Source organism: Piliocolobus tephrosceles, chromosome 5 (assembly GCF_002776525.5).
Source record: "Piliocolobus tephrosceles isolate RC106 chromosome 5, ASM277652v3, whole genome shotgun sequence".
NCBI lineage: Eukaryota > Metazoa > Chordata > Mammalia > Primates > Cercopithecidae > Piliocolobus > Piliocolobus tephrosceles.
This window is the reverse complement of record NC_045438.1, coordinates 134,307,994-134,327,656: the sequence shown is the minus strand read 5'-3', so window position 1 is coordinate 134,327,656 and position 19,663 is coordinate 134,307,994. Positions and strand designations below refer to the sequence as shown.

At 50.3% G+C, this 19,663-nt stretch overlaps 1 protein-coding gene across 2 annotated transcripts in view; it reads left to right on the top strand.

Annotated features, from left to right (window-relative positions):
• The first annotated feature begins 450 nt into the window (after nt 1-450).
• Nucleotides 451-19,663, top strand: part of PACSIN1 (protein kinase C and casein kinase substrate in neurons 1) — a 75,214-nt gene continuing 56,001 nt past the window's right edge. The window contains exon 1 of one of the 2 annotated variants that reach the window (XM_023212559.2): nt 451-660. The gene's annotated coding sequence lies outside the window, so the exon portion shown is untranslated. The remainder of the gene's footprint in view (nt 661-19,663) is intronic. The other variant, XM_023212560.2, reaches the window with a different exon arrangement.

Sequence of the window (19,663 nt, the reverse complement as noted above, 5' to 3'; positions counted from 1 at the left end):
GAAGCTGCGGGCGGGGGTGGGCATCGGTGGGGCAGTGGCGCAGCCACCACGCAGGCACCCGCACGTACCAAGGGACGCCGAGGCTCGGGAGAGGAGGAAAGGCCAGGGCGGTGGGGAGATGGGGAAAGAGGCGGGGAGCAACACCCCGGGCTCCGAGCGCGCCAGTTGGGAGGGCTAGGGAGGAGGGCGCACGGGAGGAATCCCAGCACGCGCGGGGCCGCGGGCAGCCCCCAGAGTAGGGAACCAAGCAAGACTGCTGGGGCAGGGGTCCGCTGAAGCGGCGGGGAGCCGGACCCCACTCTCCACCCGCCACCCGCCACCCCCGGCGCCTGCCAAACTGGTTGCTGCCTCCCAGGCAGCAGCCGCGCGTCCACCTGCGCAGCCACCGCGCCGCCCTGCCGCGCTGCCATTGGCTCGCTAAAAATGCCTTTCTAATCTGCGCTGCTCTGTGCGCGCCTCCTCCTCATCCTTCCCCCCTCTCCGCCTCGGCTCTGACCTTCCTCCTTCCCGCAGCCCCGGCGATATCCCAGAGAGACGCGGTGGCGGCGGCAGCGCCAGCCCCCTCCTCCCCCGGGAAGTCGACCGGGCTTGAGGCCGAGCCCCGGACGTCCCGCGTAGCCCCGAGGCGCCGCCGATGGTGCCCGGCGCTCCTGCCCCCAGGTAAGGGGTCTGGCCCTTGAATAGAGGGCGGGGGGTTGTGTGTGTGCGTGTCCAGTTAGGGAGTGCGTGTTGGAAGTGGGCGCCGGGACTGACATCTCCCTGGGCCAGAGCCCGGGAAGGGTTGGGCAGTTGCCTGGAGAGAAGTGGGTGCGCGTCCGGGGATGCTTTCAGGGGACAGAGTTCTCGGGCATCACCCAGGCAGTGTCAGGATGCCCCTGCGCTGGGTCCCTTGGGGGAGCGAGCCGGCAACGGAGGCCCTTACCCCAGGAAAAGCGCCGGAAATAGGTTCCTTGGGAAGCTGGGGCCTGGGCCCGGGCAGTCCGGGTCTCTGGACTGCTACCAGAAGGGGTGGGTGGGCTGGTGTCAGCTTGGTGCGTAGGCTATTTATGGATCAGAGTGGGCTGGGGAGAAACACAGCAGATGATGCCTGTCTGGCTTATGGTTAAAGGTATTTCCTTCTGTCCCCTACCCCTTCCCCCACAGCTGGGATGGGAGCGGGGAGGGAGGAGGAGGCAAGAAGAAGGTGATGATGCTAAAAGGCCCGCAGATACAGAAGCCATGGGCTGCTGGGCACTGCCCTCCCCTGCAAGCCCCAGGTCACTTGCTGCCTGTTGGAACTGTCTCTGCCCCTTATTTTCACCTTACAAGAGGCCGTGAAAAGGTTAAAGGGTCATCAGGATGTAGGGGACATGGTGGCAAACCCGGGAGCTTGGCCAGACACAGCTTCAAGCCCCAGCTGCCCCTACCCACAATAGCCCAGCTCTGCACCACATAGGCAGTGACACATATGGCCGCTTATTTCTAGGCACAACCATAAATAACCCAAATTGCCCCAGCCCCTGGCACAGCTGGGGTGCAAACACGACTGTCTGTCGGCGATTTAGCTTCCATCCTCCGTCCTGGCCTTTCTATCACATGTCCAAATCACCACTCTCAAGCCACCCCCTCCAGCGGCTTCCCTGATACCACAGGTGAGATCCTTGCCCCCCGCCCTATGTTCTTGGACTGCCTTGTGGCTGGGTTATTGGTTTTGTTCATCTCCTTCTAGACTGGAAGCACCTTCAGGCTGGGACTCTGTCTGATTCCTCTCTGTCATTGCCCCTGCACCAAAGCAGGGTTTGACACCAAGTAAATAATTTGTGGAATGAATGGCTTATTGAATGAGTGAACGTGAACTCTGGGAAATAGCTGACAACCTGAGGGAGGGGGTCGAGCCCCTTCTTGGGCTTTCTCTCTATTCCCCAGGACCAAAGAGCCACTCAAACCAGGCGGTTCTCTTTAGGCCCTTCCTTTTTTTTTTGAGAGGGAGAGTTTCACTCTTGTTGCTCAGGCTGGAATGCAATGGTGAGATCTCAGCTCACCGCAACCTCTGCCTCCCAGGTTCAAGCGATTATCCTGCCTCAGCCTCCCAAGTAGCTGGAATTGCAGGCATGCACCACCACACCCAGCTAATTTTGTATTTTTGGTAGAGACGGGGTTTAGGCTGGTCTTGAACTCCTGAACTCAGGTGATCTGCCTGCCTCGGCCTCCCAAAGTGCTGGGATTACAGGCCTGAGCCACCACGCCTGGTTAGGCCCTTCCTAAGCCTGGAGTTGATGGGCAGCTATGGCTTTTGGAGATAGTCTTGCAACCTGCTGGCTCCAGAGCATCTTATGGGTCCCTGGTTTGAGTGTCCAGGCCTGGTCCTGGCTTAGGGGAAGGCCTGATGTGAAGGTCTGACTCTCCTCAGGCTGCTGGGTTGGCACTTTCTTCCTGGGGTGCCAACCTTAGACCAGGGTCTCTGCCTCTGTCCCAGTCCTTGGGAAAATCCAGGTCAACATCAGGAAAGCTGGGAAGGCCCAAGCCAGGCCGTCCTCAGCCTCTGGGGTCTTCCTAGCAAGCTCTCAGGGGTCTTATGACCCTAGTGTGTGGAGGAGCAAACCCACTTCAGAGGAAGAGGCTGCCACCAAGGGTTCTGGCCTAGCCACAGGCCTGTGTCTGTGAAGGACATCAACATTTCTAGGCTTAGGAAGGGCCTAAAGAGAACTGTCTGATTTGGGTGGCTCTTTGGTCCTGGGGAATAGAGGGAAAGCCCAAGAGGGGACTCAACCCTCTCCTTTAGGTTACCGGCTATTTCCCAGAGTTCACATTCAGTCACTCAATCATTCATTCATTCCACAATGGCCCGTGTTACTATTTAACAGCCATGCAGTCTCCCTAGCGTGGCTCTGCCACCGTTCCCACACCCAGGCCGTTTCTCCCTTCTCGCCCTCCCTCTGCCCCCTGGCTGCCCTGAGCTGCTTTCAGTTCCTCTGGCAAGTGGGGCTTCTGTCACCTGCAGGCCTTTGCACAGGCTGTTCCTGTCTCCTTCTCTCCCTCTTCCTTCCCACCCAAATCTCTCACCCTCGGGAGCCCACTGAGACTCCTTTTCCGTCCAGAGGCTTCCCCAGCTTGGGCTGGGAGCCCCACCCATGAATCCCCTCCCCACAGCCTGGCTGCCTCCCCTGGGAACGCTCCCATCACGTAGTGTGCTCTCAGGCTTCTGATCGCCTCTCCCTGCTGGGCTGTGGGGTCTGTGGGGGCAGAGTCTGTGTGCTGCTTCCGGTGGCCCCATGGCCTGGCACAGAGTAAACCCAGCTCTGGCTTGTGGACTGAGTGAGTGACTGTTGGTCCTATCATCCACTTTCTCTCCTCACCAATATCAGGACATATTTTGCGCTCTTCTCCCATTAGGAGATGAGGAACCCATTCGGAAGTTTGCAGGTATCCCCACAGCAAGAATGAGTTGGTGGTAGAAAGCCTTCCCTGGAGAAGTGAAACTGGCTACAGGTCTGGAAGGACAGAAGGGATAGGAGAGGACATTAGGGGTGTGGGCATTCACTGATTTGGGGGGCCCTCCCTGGGGAACCAGGTGGAGGAGTTGGGGGAGGAGTGGGTACACCAGATAAGAAGGACGTTGCTTGGTTTGGTTTTACATTTTTCTTAAAGAAAAGTAGCTTTTATTATTTTTTCTTATTACCAAAGTAACATGGGTTTGCTGTGGGCAATTTAGAATATACTGGAAAGCTGAATGAAGGAAACCCATTAGCCACATCAGACCCACCCACCACGGGCACTTCGTAGCTGGTTTCCAGCCAGGGGCAGGGTGGACTGGAGGGGAGGGCTGGGCTGGGGACCTGGGGGCAGGTTAGGGTCCCAGGAAGTAGCCGTGAGGATTGGCAGGCAGGTAGGGGAGGAGTCCTGGAGCTTCACTGTGGAAAACAGGGAAGGAAGTGGGACTGGATGAAGGGGAAGTGGACTCTGATGCAGTCCCAACAGGCAACAGGGTGCCCTGGGGCTAGAATAGCCTTTCAGGTCATGCCCATTTGCTTGGGAGAGTCAGGCCCTAGACCCCAGCATCCTGTGCCCATCAGGCATTGGGTTTGGGCATGCCTTCTGGCGGGTGACTCTGTGGTAGCAGCAGTCCCTGAAGCATCTGCCCACTGAGGTCGCCTGCTGACAGCACCCACCCCGTGGGGCAACAGATAGTGTTCACCACCAGGAAAGATGGGTTGGGAGGAACCCAGAGGTGGGCTGAAGGGACAAGATCAACTGGAGCCTGGCCTCAGCTGGCTCTGGGGAGACAGGACCTCTAATGCCAGGGAAGTTGCTGGTGCCATTTCCAGAAAGGGAGCGTGTCTGTGGGGAGCAATTTAGAATGTACTGGAAAGCCAAATGAAGAAAACCCAGTAGCCACTTCAGACTCACCTGCTGTGGACACTTTGTGGCTGGTTTCCAGCCAGGGGCAGGGTGGCCTGGAGGGGAGGGCTGGGCTGGGGACTGGGATGGGGGGCTCCCCTCCACCCTCCCCTGGGTGCTGCCTCTGAAGACCTCAACCTTGGGTGTGAGGGGCTGCAGGATATCTGAAAACTGCGAGGGCAGAAGAGGCCTTGGCTATTATTATTATTATTATTATTATTATTATTATTATTATTATTTTTGAGACGGAGTCTTACTGTGCTGCCCAGGTTGGAGTGCAGTGGCGCCATCTTGGCTCACTGCAACCTCCGTCTCCTGGGTTCAAGCAATTCTCCTGCCTCAGCCTCTTGAGTAGCTGGAATTACAAGTGCCCACCAGCACACCCGGCTAATTTTTGTATTTTTAGTACAGACAGGGTTTCACCATCTTGGCCAGGCTGGTCTTGAACTCCTGACATTGTGATCCACCCGCCTCAGCCTCCCAAAGTGCTGGGATTACAGGCGTGAGCCACTGCGCCTGCCCTACCTTGGCTATTATTTTAAAATCACTCCATATTGTTATTATTATTTTCTTTTTAGAGGCAGGGTCTTGCTCTGTCACCCAGGCTGGAGTGAGTGACACCATCATAGCTCACTGCAGCCTCGACCTCCCAGGCCCAAGGGATCCTCCCACCTCAGCCTCCTGAGTAGCTGGGACTACAGGTGGTGTGCTACCATGCCCGGCTAATTTTTCAATTTTATTGTAGAGTTGGGGTCTTACTACATTGTCCAGGCTAAAAATCACTTGATATTAAAATGCTGGGTAGGGGCCAGGGTAGTCTTTCTATGTAAAATGCAGGATACTCAGGGAATTTTAAATTTCAGAAAAATGACAGATGTGTTTTTGTTATTTTTTAGTCTAAGTATGTCCCAAACATTCCACAGGACATATTTTTAATAAAAAAAAAAACAACTGGCTGGGCGCAGTGGCTCACGCCTGTAATCCCAGCACTTCGGGAGGCCGAGGCCGGCGGATCACAAGGTCAGGAAATCGAGACCACGGTGAAACCCCGTCTCTACTAAAAATACAAAAAACTAGCCTGGCGCTGTGGCGGGTGCCTGTAGTCCCAGCTACTCAGGAGGCTGAGGCAGGAGAATGGCCTGAACCTGGGAGGTGGAGCTTGCAGTGAGCCGAGATCGCGCCACTACACTCCAGCCTGGGCGACAGAGCAAGATTCCATCTCAAAAACAAAACAAAACAAAACAAAAACTATATTCATCATTTATCTGAAATTCAGATTTAACTAGGTGTCCTGAATTTTTATTTTATTTTATTTTTATTTATTTATTTATTTTTGAGACGCAGTTTTGCTCTTGTTGCCCAGGCTGGAGTGCAATGCCGCGATCTCAACTCACTGCAACCTCCGCCTCCCAGGTTCAAGCTATTCTCCTGCCTCAGCCTCCTGAGTAACTGGGATTACAGGTGGCTGCCACCACGCCCACACCCAGCTAATTTTTGTATTTTCAGTAGAGATGGGGTTTCACCATGTTTGCCAGGCTGGTCTCAAACTCCCGATCTCAAGTGATCTGCCCGCCTCACCCTCCAAAAGTGCTGGGATTACAGGCATGAGCCACCGTCCCTGGCCCTGAATTTTTATTGACTAAATGTGGCCAGTGTAGGCTGGGATAGGGAGGAGTGGAGAGAGGGTGAGAATTTTCTCTTCTTGAGTGTGGGGGAAGAATCAATAGATACTTGTTTGAAGTTGACAGTTTTGAAACATTAACACATCCATTTTTAGAAACAGGTGAGATGTTCCAAATTTCCCATCTGTTAACTTTCTATACTGGCTAGAGAGTAGCCCCTTATTTGTGGATTTTGGCTCCTTACTGATGCTGAGAAATAATAAAACAATAGTTTTCTCATTTATGCAGGTGGGACAAAGGGAGATGTGGTGATCAAGGGTGGAATCGCTAAATAGGGTTAATCCATTTAAGAAATAAAAGTCCTCATCCTAAGAAAGCTCTCATCTGGCGGAGGGCGTGGGAAACTGGAACTCTCACGTCAGTCGGGGAGCAGACGTTAGCACTGTGTTTTTGGCAACAGTGGTCACAGTTTTGACTTGGCAATTCCACTTTTTGGGACTTATTCCACAGGTACACTCTGAGCAGGGTGCAAAGATTAGCTGAGCAGAGACAGTCAGTGTAGCGAAACTAGATGTCTGTCAGAGGGACCAGTGACAAAGTCAAGACAGCTTTGTACGCTGTGATTTCAGGCAGTTGTTCGTTCTGGGATTAGTCAACGGATCTCTCTGGATGTCTGCTGCCTGCCAGGCACCACTTTAGGTGCTTGGGGACACTGAGACAAGACAGGGCGGAGCTCATTACCAGTGTGGAAAGATGGTCACAACGTACTGATAAGTTAAAGCAAGTGGCTTTGTAGAACAATGTGTGTAGTATGATCCAATGTTTAAAGTACATGTACATGTGTTCCTCTCTGTTCATATTTACATAACAATGCGTAGAAGACTGCATACCTGATTGTGATTAGAGCCTACCTGCGGGGGAGGCCTATCGCCGGGATGGAGGGAGAACGCATCCACTTTATTTCAGCCATTCTGTGCTGTGTCTGCATTTTATAAACAAATATCATTACTCATGAGGAAAAAAATTAAAACTGCACTTGATGATACTGGGAATTTTTTTCTTAGAAAGCTCAAAAAATGAGCACGTAAACTGCATTCCCCTTAATCTGATGGCATTTGAGTCACATACTGCCACGTATGTTTGGAGAGTTTTTATTTGTGGCTGGTGCTTAGCTGGTTCCCTCATGGGCTTATTTCCCCTCTCCCTCCTCCCAGACCTGTGGTGCCTGAAACCTGGCGGGATGGGAACGGGGGTAAGGTAAGGTAACATCTGGGTATCAGGAGGGTTGCAGAAGGAGTATGGCAGAAGTGGGGTATCTGGCAAAGTGGTGGTTGCGTACCACTGGGGAGTCCTGTAGGGACACAAAGGAGGGGCCAGGGATCCCTGACATGTGCCAGGCACTCTTTTGTTTATCTGTATTTATTAACTCATTTAGTCCTCTTAGTAACCTCATGCAGTTATCTCCATTTTACAGATGGGGCAACTGAGGTTAAGTGACTTGCCTGAGGTCACACAGTGAGTTAGTGGCTGAGCCAGATTCACAGCCATGCAGTCTGACTCCAGAAGCTGTGCTTGTGAGACTCTGTGTCTCAGCACCTGTTGTCAAGGAGTGGGGATAACCTCTTGTCTCAGAGACTGGAGACAGGTGTGTTCTGGAAGACTGAAAGAGGGTTGTCTTCTGCAGAAGGCAGACCTAGAAGGAAAGGATGGTCAGATCCAGAGATGGGGGGAGTGAGGGGTACATTCCAGGCAGAGCGACAGCAGGGAAAAAGATGCAAAGGTGGAATGTGAGTGGTGGGCTCAGGGGCTGGGGAGGAAATCAGCACAGGAACACGAGGGCGGACATGGGCCATGAGGCTGGTGGGACAGCCAGCCTGGATTGCTTCTGCAGGGCATTTTAAATGATCCACCTCATTGGATCTTTTGGGACAGGTGGCCCAGGGCCTGCTTCTCCTTGCAGGGCCTGGCAAAGACCCTGCATCCCTCAGCCCCACTCTGCCCAATCTGGGCCTTCCCTGAGGTCACACATTTCATCCCTGGGTTTCCGGGGTCTAGCCTTGACAAGCCACTGGGGACAAGAGGGGCAGCCGAGGCAGGGCTGGAGGGCTGGGGGTTGGGGGTCTAGGCTGAGGTCTTGGCCCTGACAGTGACTCACTAAGGGGCCTAGGGCCACTCAACCCCCTTCCTTGGATTCTGTTTCCTCTTCTTTTATTTGCAAACTTTTTATTGTGAAACATAAGCATTTACAGAAGTAGAGAAAATGTTATATAACAGTCATATACTCATGGCTTAGCATCAACAGATACCAACACATGTCCAGTCTCATCTCAATCAAGATATTTCTCTAAAAGATAAGGACTTTTTCTAACGTAATCACAATACCATTATTATACCCAATAAGTATTAATTCCTTTATATAGTCAAATATTCACTTAGTACTCACATTCCCTGTTGTCTGAGATATGTCTTCTTGTTTTTTAAATAGTTTGTTTAAATCAAGTTCCAGGTAAGGTTCACACATTGTGATTGATTGATATGTCTTAGTCTCTTTCAATCCACAGTTCTCCTCTCCATCTTTTCTTATTCTTTTGCAGTTTATGGGAGAAAGCAGGTGGTTTGTCCTGCTGTGTTTCCTGCAGACTGGATTTTGTTGATTGCATCCCTTTGGTGTTGTTTAGTATGTTCTTCTGTCCTCTCTGTAAATTGGGAGTTGCATTTGTCTGTTTCTGACACCTCATCTTGTCATCAGTAAGTCCTTCAATTCTACATTCAGAACACCCAGAATCCACCCACTTCTTGTCACCTCCATTGCTGCCTTCCCTTCTCAGCCTCCACTATCCTCTCCTAGATGTTTGCAGCAGTCTTTACCTGGTCTTCCTGCCCCGTCCTTGCCTCACCAACCAAAGGTCCTTTAAACTTAAATCAGATCACATCCTTCCTCTGCTAAAGCTCTTCAATGACTCCCCTGCCATTCAGAATAAAGCCCAAAGTCCTATAACAGGCCAGATGCAGTGGCTCATGCCTGTAATCCCAGTACTTTGGGAGGACGAGGTGGGTGGATCACCTGAGGTCAGGGGTTCGAGACCAGCCTGGCCAACATGGTGAACCTTCATCTGTACTAAAATTACAAAAATTAGCTGGGCATGGTGGCACACAGCTGTAGTCCCAGCTACTCGGGAGCCTGAGGCAGGAGAATCCCTCAAACCTGGGAGGTGGAGGTTGCAGTGAGCTGAGATTGTACCACTGCACCCCAGCCTGGGCGACAGAGCCAGACTCCGTCTCAAAAAAAAAAAAAAAAAAAAGAAAGAAAGAATAAAAAAGCCCTATAATTGCCTACAAGGCCCTATGTGATCCGGCTGCCCAGACCTCCTCTTGTACATCCTAGCCTCACTGATCCCCAGGTCATTTCTTGGGCCCCTCAAACACCCTACCCCAAGGCCTTTGCACTCCTATTCCCTATGCCTGGAATTCTCTTCCCCAAAGGCCTGCATGGCTCATAATGTTCACATCTCCACCCACATCACCCCACTCAGGGAGGCCTCCCAGACACTCTCATCAAAAATAGCCCTCATTGTCCCCCATCCCCTGATCCTACTTTATCATCTTCATAGCACTTATCCCTGACATTATGCTCTTGCTGGTTTCTTGTCTGTCTCCCTTACCTGCCCAAGCGTTCCATGAAGGCAGGGTTTGGGTGGGGGCAGAGCAGCATGACTGGCCTTCCCCTGCCCCTCACCCCTGCCCACGGAGCTGACCGCCTCCTCCTCTCACATTGCTAACTCCTCTACTTTCAATGTTTCCTAAAATTAAAAAAAAAAAAAAAATTTAAAAACACATATTTGTGCCTAGTGTGTCATCATTGTTTACAAAATACTTCCTGTCTCAGGTCTGGTCTTCTGGAAGCAGAGCTGAGACAGGAATTCCCAGGCAAATGATTTATTGCAGGCATGCTCGTATTAGGGCAGGAAAAGATGTGCTTACAGCTAGGATCCCACGGAGAGCTCTAGATTATGAACAGCCAGTCTCACAGGGCTACCTTCCTCCAGACAAGGGGCCAGACCTTTGTAGCCCCTTAGCGGATGGTCATTGTCTGCAAGCTGCTCCCAGGGAAGGGCCTAGCCTCCCCCTGCATCTCCAGATGAGGCAGCTCCTGTAAGCTGAGGGCAGCTCTCAGGGGAAGGGGGCAGCGGTGAGCTGTTGGCAGCCAGCACCCACAGCTGCTGAGAGATGGGTACCCCACCTGATAGAATGACACTGGCAGTGCCCCCTCTATTTCCATATCCATTTCTGCTTTGAGCCTTGCCACAAGCCTGTGGGGATGGTATTTATTAATGATCATTATTCCCATTTCCTAGAGGAGGAAGCTGAGGTTCTCAGGGCTAAAATGACTTGCTTGAGGTTGCACAGCCAGGAAGCGGTTAGATTTAGGCTCAGATTCTTACTCCGGATCCTCTGATTAGCTGACAAGCTGTCTTAGTGGCTGCTGGTTTGTAGTTTTACTCTCACGCGTTCATCCTTTTGAATGTTAAATGAATATGTATGGCGTGTGGTGTGCTGTGTGCTGAACTAGGCGTCGGGCCATTCAGCAGTGGATGACATACACTGTGTCCTTGTCCCTGGAGTTGCCAGTGAGTGGATCTGCCCAGTATTTAGCCGCCACCACCGTGGTTACTCCTACTGAGCCCTCAGCAGTCCCAGCTTCCATAATTACAACAAGATGTCTATTGAGCATGAACTATGTGCTAGCACTGTGCCAGGCTCCCCTTCGCCTTCACAGCACCCCATCTTCAGATGTGTAAGCTGAGGCTGCAGAGAGACTTGCAACTCCCAGCCCAGGTCTCTCGGTAAATGTATGATAGAGCTGAGATTCGAAAGCACGGGGTTGAATTTGGCTCTCCAGCTCCTGCAGCCCCTTCCCCAGCCCTCCCCATGCTCCCCCGCTGCCACCAGCAGGATATCTGGTGTCACCTCTATCATCAGCTTCATCGGACACTGGGCTGCCACTGCTGCCTGCTCCCCAGGTGTTGGATGACTGGCTGCCATCTCATCTGCCCCACTTGGCCCTGCCCCAGACGGGGCACCTCTGATAGGAGGCCTCCCCTACCCTACAGGGCCCAGGATCCCTGCCTCTGCCCCCTTGCCAGACCCTTGTCATTGGCCCTGACAGCTGGGTGGGCCTTTCTACCAGCCCCAGCATGGCCTGGGTGTTGATGGCCCCTCCCCCTTGCACCAGCTGGCCTGGTAAGCTGCAAAGCTGGCTTGGCTCAGCTTGGGGGCCCCTGGACAGGGCTGGGGGCGGGTGACAAATCACAGGGGACTTCCTTCTTTCCTGCCAAACAGGGCCAAGACAATCCTGACAGGGAGCAACCAAATCACAAAATTGCCACCTGAGGAATGTAAGGGTGGAGAGGGCACCCCCCAGGACTGCCTTGGTAATGGGCATCTATGAGGCAGTAGCTCGGGGGTGGGCACTCCAGGCCTGTGTCAGCTCGGGATTTCCCTTCTCTCCCTAGGACCCCCACCCCGTTCCCTGGCCCTCAGGCCTCTCTGACCGTTGCTCATTTGGGCTGCGGCAGAGGAGGCTAGCACTCTGTTCCAAACCTCAGCCCTGCGGGCTTCCTCCAGGGGCTGCACCGAGGGACTGTGCCTCTCTTGGCAGAACTTCAGGAATATTTGTGTGAATTTTGGACATGAAATAGTATGCGAAATATATGCAAATGAGCATGTCCAGGCCAGGCGTGGTGGCTCATGCCTGTAATCCCAGCACTTTGGAAAGCCAAAGCAGGAGGATTGCTTGAGCCCAGGAGTTCAAGACCAACCTGGGCAACATAGGGAGATGCTGTCTCTATAAGAAAAGAAAAGAAAAGCAAAGAAAAGAGAAAAGAAAAGAGAATCATGTCCATCTCACTGTGGGTGTGGCCTGCTGGGGTATCGTGGTCTGCAGGGAACAGGCACTCCCTGTGACAGCTAGGGGACCAGAGGCACAGAAAGATGAGGACCCCTGAGGGCTCTGGCCATCTCATCTCTACTGCAAGCTCAAGTCCGATTTCCATCACACTTTCTCCTCTCCAGATGGTTACTTTCTTTCTAATTGGATCATTTTGTTTGCGTTTATGAGCTAGACTTATACAAAGAACTATTCCTCTTCACCTATTTTGTTATTCTGAAACATGGTGCATACTGGAAGATAAAAGCTCCATTCCTTCCCTTCATCCTTTTTTTTTTGTTTGCTTTTTGAGACAGGGTCTCACTCTGTTGGCCAGGCTGGAGAGCAGTGGCATGATCTTGGCTTACCACAGCCCCAACCTCCTGGGCTTCAGTGATCCTCACAACTCAGCCTCCCCAGTAGCTGGGACTACAGCTCTGTGCCACCAAGCCTGGCTATTTATTTATTTTTTTGTAGAGACAGGGTCTCCCCATGTTGCCCAGTCTTGAACTCCTGGGCCCGAGTAATCCTCCCGCTTCAGCCTCCCAAAGTGCTAGGATTGCAGGCATGAGCCACCAAGCCCGGCCCCTTTATACTTTTTTTTTTGAGACAAAGTCTCGCTCTGTTGCCCAGGTTGGAGTGCAGTGGCGTGATCTCGGCTCACTGCAACCTCCGGCTCCCGGGTTCCAGTGATTCTCCTACCTCAGCCTCCCGAGTAGCTGGGACTACAGGTGCATGCCACTGTGCCTGTCTAATTTTTTGTATTTTTAGTAGAGATGGAGTTTCACTATGTTGGCCAATGGTCTTGAACTCTTGACCTCGTGATCCACCTGCCTCAGCCTCCCAAAGTGTTGGGATTACAGGCGTAAGCCACCACGCTGAGCCTATTTATCTTTTTTTTTTTTTTTGAGAAGGAGTCTCCCTCTGTCACCTAGGCTGGAGTGCAGTGGCGCCATCTCAGTTCACTGCAACATCCACCTCCTGGGTTCAAGTGATTCTCCTGCCTCAGGCTCCTGAGTAGCTGGAATTGCAGGCACGCGCCACCACTCCTGGCTAATTTTTGTGTGTTTAGCAAAGATGGGGTTTCACTATATTGGTCAGGCTGGTCTCGAACTCCTGACCTTGTGATCCGCCCACCTTGGCCTCCCAAAGTGCTGGAATTACAGGTGTCAGTCACCGCACTCAGCCTGTTTATCCATTTTTAAAGAAATGAGTTGGTGCTATAGCAACCTCCAATGGTGACCAATGAATATTTTTTCCTTTTTAAAAATATAAACATATATAAAATAGGTTGTACATTTGTCTTAGTCTTTTTGTGTTGCTATAACAGAATACATGAGCCTCGGTAATTTAAAAGGACAAGGAACTTATCTGGCTCACAATTCTGAAGGCTGAGAAGTCCAAGCAGCATGGCATCGGGTCTGCGTGGCTTCTAGTGAGGACCACCTGGCTGCATTCTAATATGACAGGAGCAGGTGCCAGAGCGACAGTGGGCGAATGCAAAAGAGACACAGACGAGAGGCTAGGCTCACTTTATAACAGCATGCTCTCATGGGAACTAATCCGTTCCCACGGCGCTCCCGCAAGGTGGCATTAATCTAGTCATGAGGGCAGTGCCCTGTAATCCAAACACCTCTCACTAGGCCCTGCCTCCCAACACAGCCACATTGGGAATCAAATTTCAACATGTGTTTTGAAGGGGACACACTCAAACCACAGCAACATTTTAACAAATTTAATATAAAGCCAGTGTCTCCATCATGTAGGTAAAACAAATCAGAACATTGCCACAGCACCGAAGGACCCCCTCAGACCCATTCCCATCACAAGCCCCTCTCTCCCCAATTGGAACCCGCCATTCTAGATAGTTAGGGTTATTCACTGCTTTGTTTTTGGTTTTATCATGTAAGTATGCATCCAAAACCAAAGAGTTCTGTTTCTTTTTGAATTTTCTGATTTTTCTTTCTTTCTTTCTTTTTTGAAACAGAGTCTTGCTCAGGCTGGAGCACAGTAGCATGATCTTGGCCCATTTAGGCTCAAGCTCCTGGGCTCAAGCAATCCTCCCACCTCAGCCTTCTGAGAAGCTGGCGCCACAGGAGTGCACCACCATGCCCAGCTGTCTTTTTAATTTATTTTTATTTTTATTTTTTTAGAGACTTGGGGATTCCCTCTGTTGCCCAGGCTGGCCTTGAACTCCTGGGCTCAAGTGATCCTCCTGCTTCAGCCTCTCAAAGTGCTGGGATTACAGGCATGAGCCACCACACTTGGTCTTTTTAAATTTTAAGTAATGAATTATGTATTCGTTAAAGTCTGCTCTTTTTTATTTTATTTTTAATTTTATTATTATTATTATTACTTTTTGAGACAGAGTCTTGCTCTGTCACCCAGGCTGGAGTGCAGTGGCGCAATCTCAGCTCACTGAAACCTTCGCCTCCTGGGCCCAAGTAATTCTCTTGCCTCAGCCTCTATAGTAGCTGGGACCACAGGCACATGCCACCACGCCCAGCTAATTTTTGTATTTTTAATGGAGATGGGGTTTCACCATGTTGGCCAGGCTGGTCTCGAACTCCTGACCTCAGGTGATCCACCCACCTCGGCCTCCCAAAGTGCTGGGATTACAGGCATGAGCCTCCACTCCTGGAATCTAAAGTTTGTTCTTTTTTTAAACTAACATTTTCTTTTTACCAGGCATCTGGGTTGTTATTTGTAGCATCAGTCCTTTCATTTTCTTTGCTTTTCTTTCTTTCTTTTTTTTTTTTTTTGAGAAAGGATCTCACTCTGTTACCCAGGCTGGAGTGTAGTGGTGCCATCACTGCTCAGTGTAACCTCTGCCTCCCGGGCTCAAAACCTCTGCCACCTCAGCCTCTCAAGTGGCTGTGCACCACCACACCCAGGTGTGCACCACCACACCCAGGTAATTTTAAAAATTTTTTGTAGAGATGGGACTCTCCCTATGTTGCCCAGGCTGGTCTTCAACTCCTGGGCTCAAGCAATCTGCCCACCTCGGCCTCCCAAAGTGCTGGGATTACAGGCATGAACCACTGTACCTGGCATCTCATTTTTCCTTATATATAATAGTTTTTAATATGTGAATAAACCATGATATCCAGTCTAGTCTGTTTACAGACATCAGGGTTTTTTTCTGATTTCTGTCTACTAGGAAAAGTTCTGCTGGCTTCCATGAAGGGATAAAATAAAAAGTACTTTAAAAAAAATTCTGCTCTATACATATCCCCAGGTAAATATATGCATGCAGTTCTCCAGGGTTTATGCAAAGGAATGGAATCACTAGGTCATGGGGTATGCGATCTTCAACCTTATAGATAATGTGAAACTGTTTTCCAGAGTGCTTGTACCAAATCACAACTACACAAAGCAGTATGTGCAGAATCCAGTGGCCCACATTCTTGCAGATATGTGGTTACTAGCAGATTTTTTTCTTTTTTTTTTAGAATTTGGTTTTCATTATCATTATGGATTTTTATAAATTTGATGTATTTTAGCACTTGCAGTCATTATTCTCAGTCATGCTCAAATTGTCTCATCTTTGGCCAGTGGGAACTTCTTCAAGTGGACTCTGACATCATTTTCTTTCTTTCTTTTCTTTGTTTTTAGACAAGTTCTCACTCTGTTGCCCAGGCTGAAGTGCAGTGGTGTGATCTTGGCTCACTGCAACCTCCACCTCCCTGGGTTCGAGTGATTCTTCTGCCTCAGCCCCCCGAGTAGCTGGGGCTGCAGGTGTGTGTCACCATGCCTGGCTAATTTTTGTATCTTCAGTATCTTTAGATGGGATTTCACCATGTTGGCCAGGGTGGTCTCAAACTCCTGATCTCAAATGATCCAGCCACCTTGGCTTCCCAAAGTACTGGGATTACACGCGCAAGCCACCGCGCCCGGCTTCTGACATCCTTTTCATACGTTAACACCGGTCTTTGAAAATGCCCGTGCTTTCTGGTGTGAAGATGTTCCACGTTCCTCAGAGCTGGACTCAGCCAGCTCTCCAAGGAGCTGTGGATCTTTTATATAAACACATTTTTTATTGAAATATGATTCATATACCATAATATTTACCCTTTTCAAATGTACACTTCAGTGGCTTTTAGTATATTTACAAAGTTGGGTAACCACTATCTAATTCCAGAATATTCCATAACTCCAAAAAGAAACTCCATATCCATTAACAGCTACTTCCTAATTCCCCCTCCCTCAGCTCTGGAAACCACCAAACAACTTTCTGTCTCTATAAATTTGCTTATTCTGGAAGATTCACATAAATTGAATCATATGAGCCTTTTGTCACTGGCTTCTTTTTTCATTTGTTTGTTTGTTTTGAGACGGAATTTCGCTCTTGTTGCCCAGGCTCGAGTGCAATGGCGTGATCTCGGCTCACCGCAACCTCCGCCTCCTGGATTCAAGCGATTCTCCTGCCTCAGCCTTCCGAGTAACTGGGATTACAGGCATGCACCACCACACCTGGCCAATTTTGTATTTTTAGTAGAGATGGGGTTTCTTCAGGTTGGTCAGGATGGTCTCGAACTCCCAAACTCAGGTGATCTGCCCACCTTGGCCTCCCAAAGTGCTGGGGTTACAGGCATGAGCCACCATGCCTGGCCTATGTTTTTGTGTTTTTGAGAAGGAGTCTTGCTCTGTTGCCCAGGCTGGAGTGCAGTGGTGTAATCTCAGCTCACTGCCATCTCTCCACCTCCCGGGTTCAAGAGATTCTCCTGCCTCAGCCTCCCAAGTAGCTGGGATTACAGGCACGTGCCACCCTGCCTGGCTAATTTTTGTATTTTTAGTAGACATGGGGTTTCACCATGTTGGGCAGGCTAGTCTTAAACTCCTGACCTCAGGTGATCTGCCTGCCTCTGCCTCCCAAAGTGCTGGGATTGCAGGCGTGAGCCGCCGCGCCCGGCCTTGGTTTCTTTCACTTAGTATAATGTTTCTAAGGGTCATCCTCCTTTGTAGCATGTAACTACTGCGTTCCTTTTCATGGTTGAATCCTATTGCCTTGTGTGAATATACTACATTTTGTTTATCCGTTCATCCACTGATGGACATTTGAGTTGTTTCCACTTTTTGGTTTTTATGAATAATGCATCTAAGAGCATTTATATACGTGTGTTTGTGTGAACATCTGTTTTCATTTCTCTTGGATATATACCTAGGAGCAGAATTGCTGGGTCGTATGGTAACTCGATGTTTTTGTGTTTTTGGTTTTTTTGTTTGAGATGGAGTCTCACTCTGTTGCCCAGGCTGGAGGGCAATGTCATGATATTGGCTCACTGCAACCTTCTCTTGCCTCCCGGGTTCAATTAATTCTCCTTACCTCAGCCTCCTGAGTAGCTGGGATTACATGCGCCTGCCACCACGCCCGGCTAATTTTTGTATTTTTTAGTAGAGACAGGGTTTCGCCATGTTGGCCAGGCTGGTCTTGAACTCCTGACCTCAGGTGGTCTGCCCACTTTGGCCTCCCACTCCCACAGTGCTGGGATTACAGTTGTGAGCCACGGCGCCCGGCCAACACCGTGTTTAACCTTTTTTTTTTTTTTTTTTTTTTGAGACAGGGTCTCACTCTTGTTGCCCAGGAGTGCAGTGGCACGATCATGGCTCACTGCAGCCTCGACTTCCTGGGTCCAAGTGATCCTCCCACCTCAGCCTCCCAAGTAGCTGGGACTACAGGTGTAAGCAACCACGCCTGGCTAATGTTTTGCATTTTCAGTAGATACGGAGTTTTGCCATGTTATCCAGGCTGATCTCGAACTCCTGGGCTAAAGTGATCTGCCCACGATGGCCTCCCAAAGTGCTGGGATTACAGGCGTGAGCTACCACACCCGACCCAGACTTTTTGAATTCTAGAAGTCAACCTAAGGTCCCATCCGATAGCCTCTGAAGCTCTGGACAAAGGGCCCTGGGCTTGCCCAGCCCCTTCATCTTACAGTAATGCTGCAGGACAGAGGAGGGGAGTGGCTTGCACAGGGCCACATAGCCTGTGGGCACCAGAGTTGGGTCGCAGTTTAGTTCCTACTGTTCCTCTAGGGGTCCTCACCCCAGCTGGGCACATGTGCTCCAAACCTCCAAATTCCACCGTTCCCTTTACGTGGGTTCTGGCGCCCTGCTCTGTGGCTCTTAGCCATAGTCTTTCTCCTTCAGGGACTTTTTTCTTTTTTGAGATGGAGCTTCACTCCTGTCGCCCAGTCTGGAGTGCAATGGTGCGATCTCGGCTCACTGCAACCTCCGCCTCCCGGGTTCAAGCGATTCTCCTGCCTCAGCCTCCCGAGTAGCTGAGATTACAGGCATGTGCCACCATGCCAGGCTAATTTTGTATTTTTAGTAGAGACAGGGTTTCTCCATTTTGGTCAGGCTGGTCTCGAACTCTCAACCTCAGGTGATCCACCTGCCTCGGCCTCCCAAAGTGTTGGGATTACAGGCATGAGCCACCGTGCTCAGCCCCTTCAAGGACTTTATGGGCTGCCCCAGCTGAGAGAGGGGACTTGTCATCCTAGTGTGAGCTCCTGTGGCACCCAGGAGGTGGGAGGTAGCACCTGGACAGATTGTCCATGGTCAAATTTGGGAAATTTACTTTTAGGTTCAACCCAGGTAAAGGGTGCTCTTCAGTGTACAGTGTAGGCCTCATCAGGGCCTTTTTTTTTTTTTTTTTTGAGATGAAGTCTTGCTCTGTCGCCCAGGCTAGAGTGCAGTGGCACATTCTTGCCTCACTGCAAGCTCTGCCTCCCTGGTTCAAGTGATTCTCCTGCTTCAGCCTCCCGAGTAGCTGGGATAATAGGCACCTGCCACCGTGCTTGGCTAACTTTTGTATTTTTAGTAGAGACGGGGTTTCACCATCTTGGTCTGGCTGGCCTCGAACTCCTGACCTCGTGATCCACCTGCCACAGCCTCCCAAAGTGCTGGGATTATAGGCGTGAGCGACCACGCCCAGCCCATCAGGGCCTTTATCATGCTGCTGTGTCCTGTGAATGTCAAGATTTCATTGCCAACATTTAGAAGCAATCAAGATGTCCTTCAGTAGGCGAATGGTTATATAAACTGTGGCACATCCTGGCAATGGAATATTATTCAGTGTTCAAAATAAATGAGCTATCAAGCCACGAAAAGACAAGGAGGAACCTTAAATGTGTTTTACTAAGTGAAAGAAGCCAACATGAAAAGACCACATACTGTGTGATTCCAACTAGGTGACATTCTGGAAAAGGAAAAGCTATGGAGATAGTAAAAAGATCAGTGGTTATCAGAGATTGGGGTGGGGCAGGGAGAGATAAATAGGTAGAAAGCACAGAGGATTTTTAGGGCAGGGCAACTTTTCTGTATGATACTACAGTGGTAGATACCTGTTATCAACATGAGTCAAAACCTATAGAATACACACCACCAAGAGTGAACCCTAATGTAAACTATGGACTCTGAGTGATAATGATGTGTCAATGTAGGTTCAGCAGTCCTAACAAATGTACCACACGGATGCACGGTATGGACAGTAAGGGTGGCTACTGTGTGGGTGGGAGGGGGTGTATGGGAACTCTCTGTACTTTCTAGTCAATTTTTCTATGAGCCTAAAACTGCTGTAAAAAATAAAATCTATTAATTAAAAAAAATACATATCCACATACACACACAAATACATTAGGAAGTGACAAGTGTTACAAAGGAAAAATAAAGCAGGGTGAGGATTTAAGTAAGGGGTGTGGGGCATGGGCTGGCTGTTCTGGATGGGGCAAAAGTG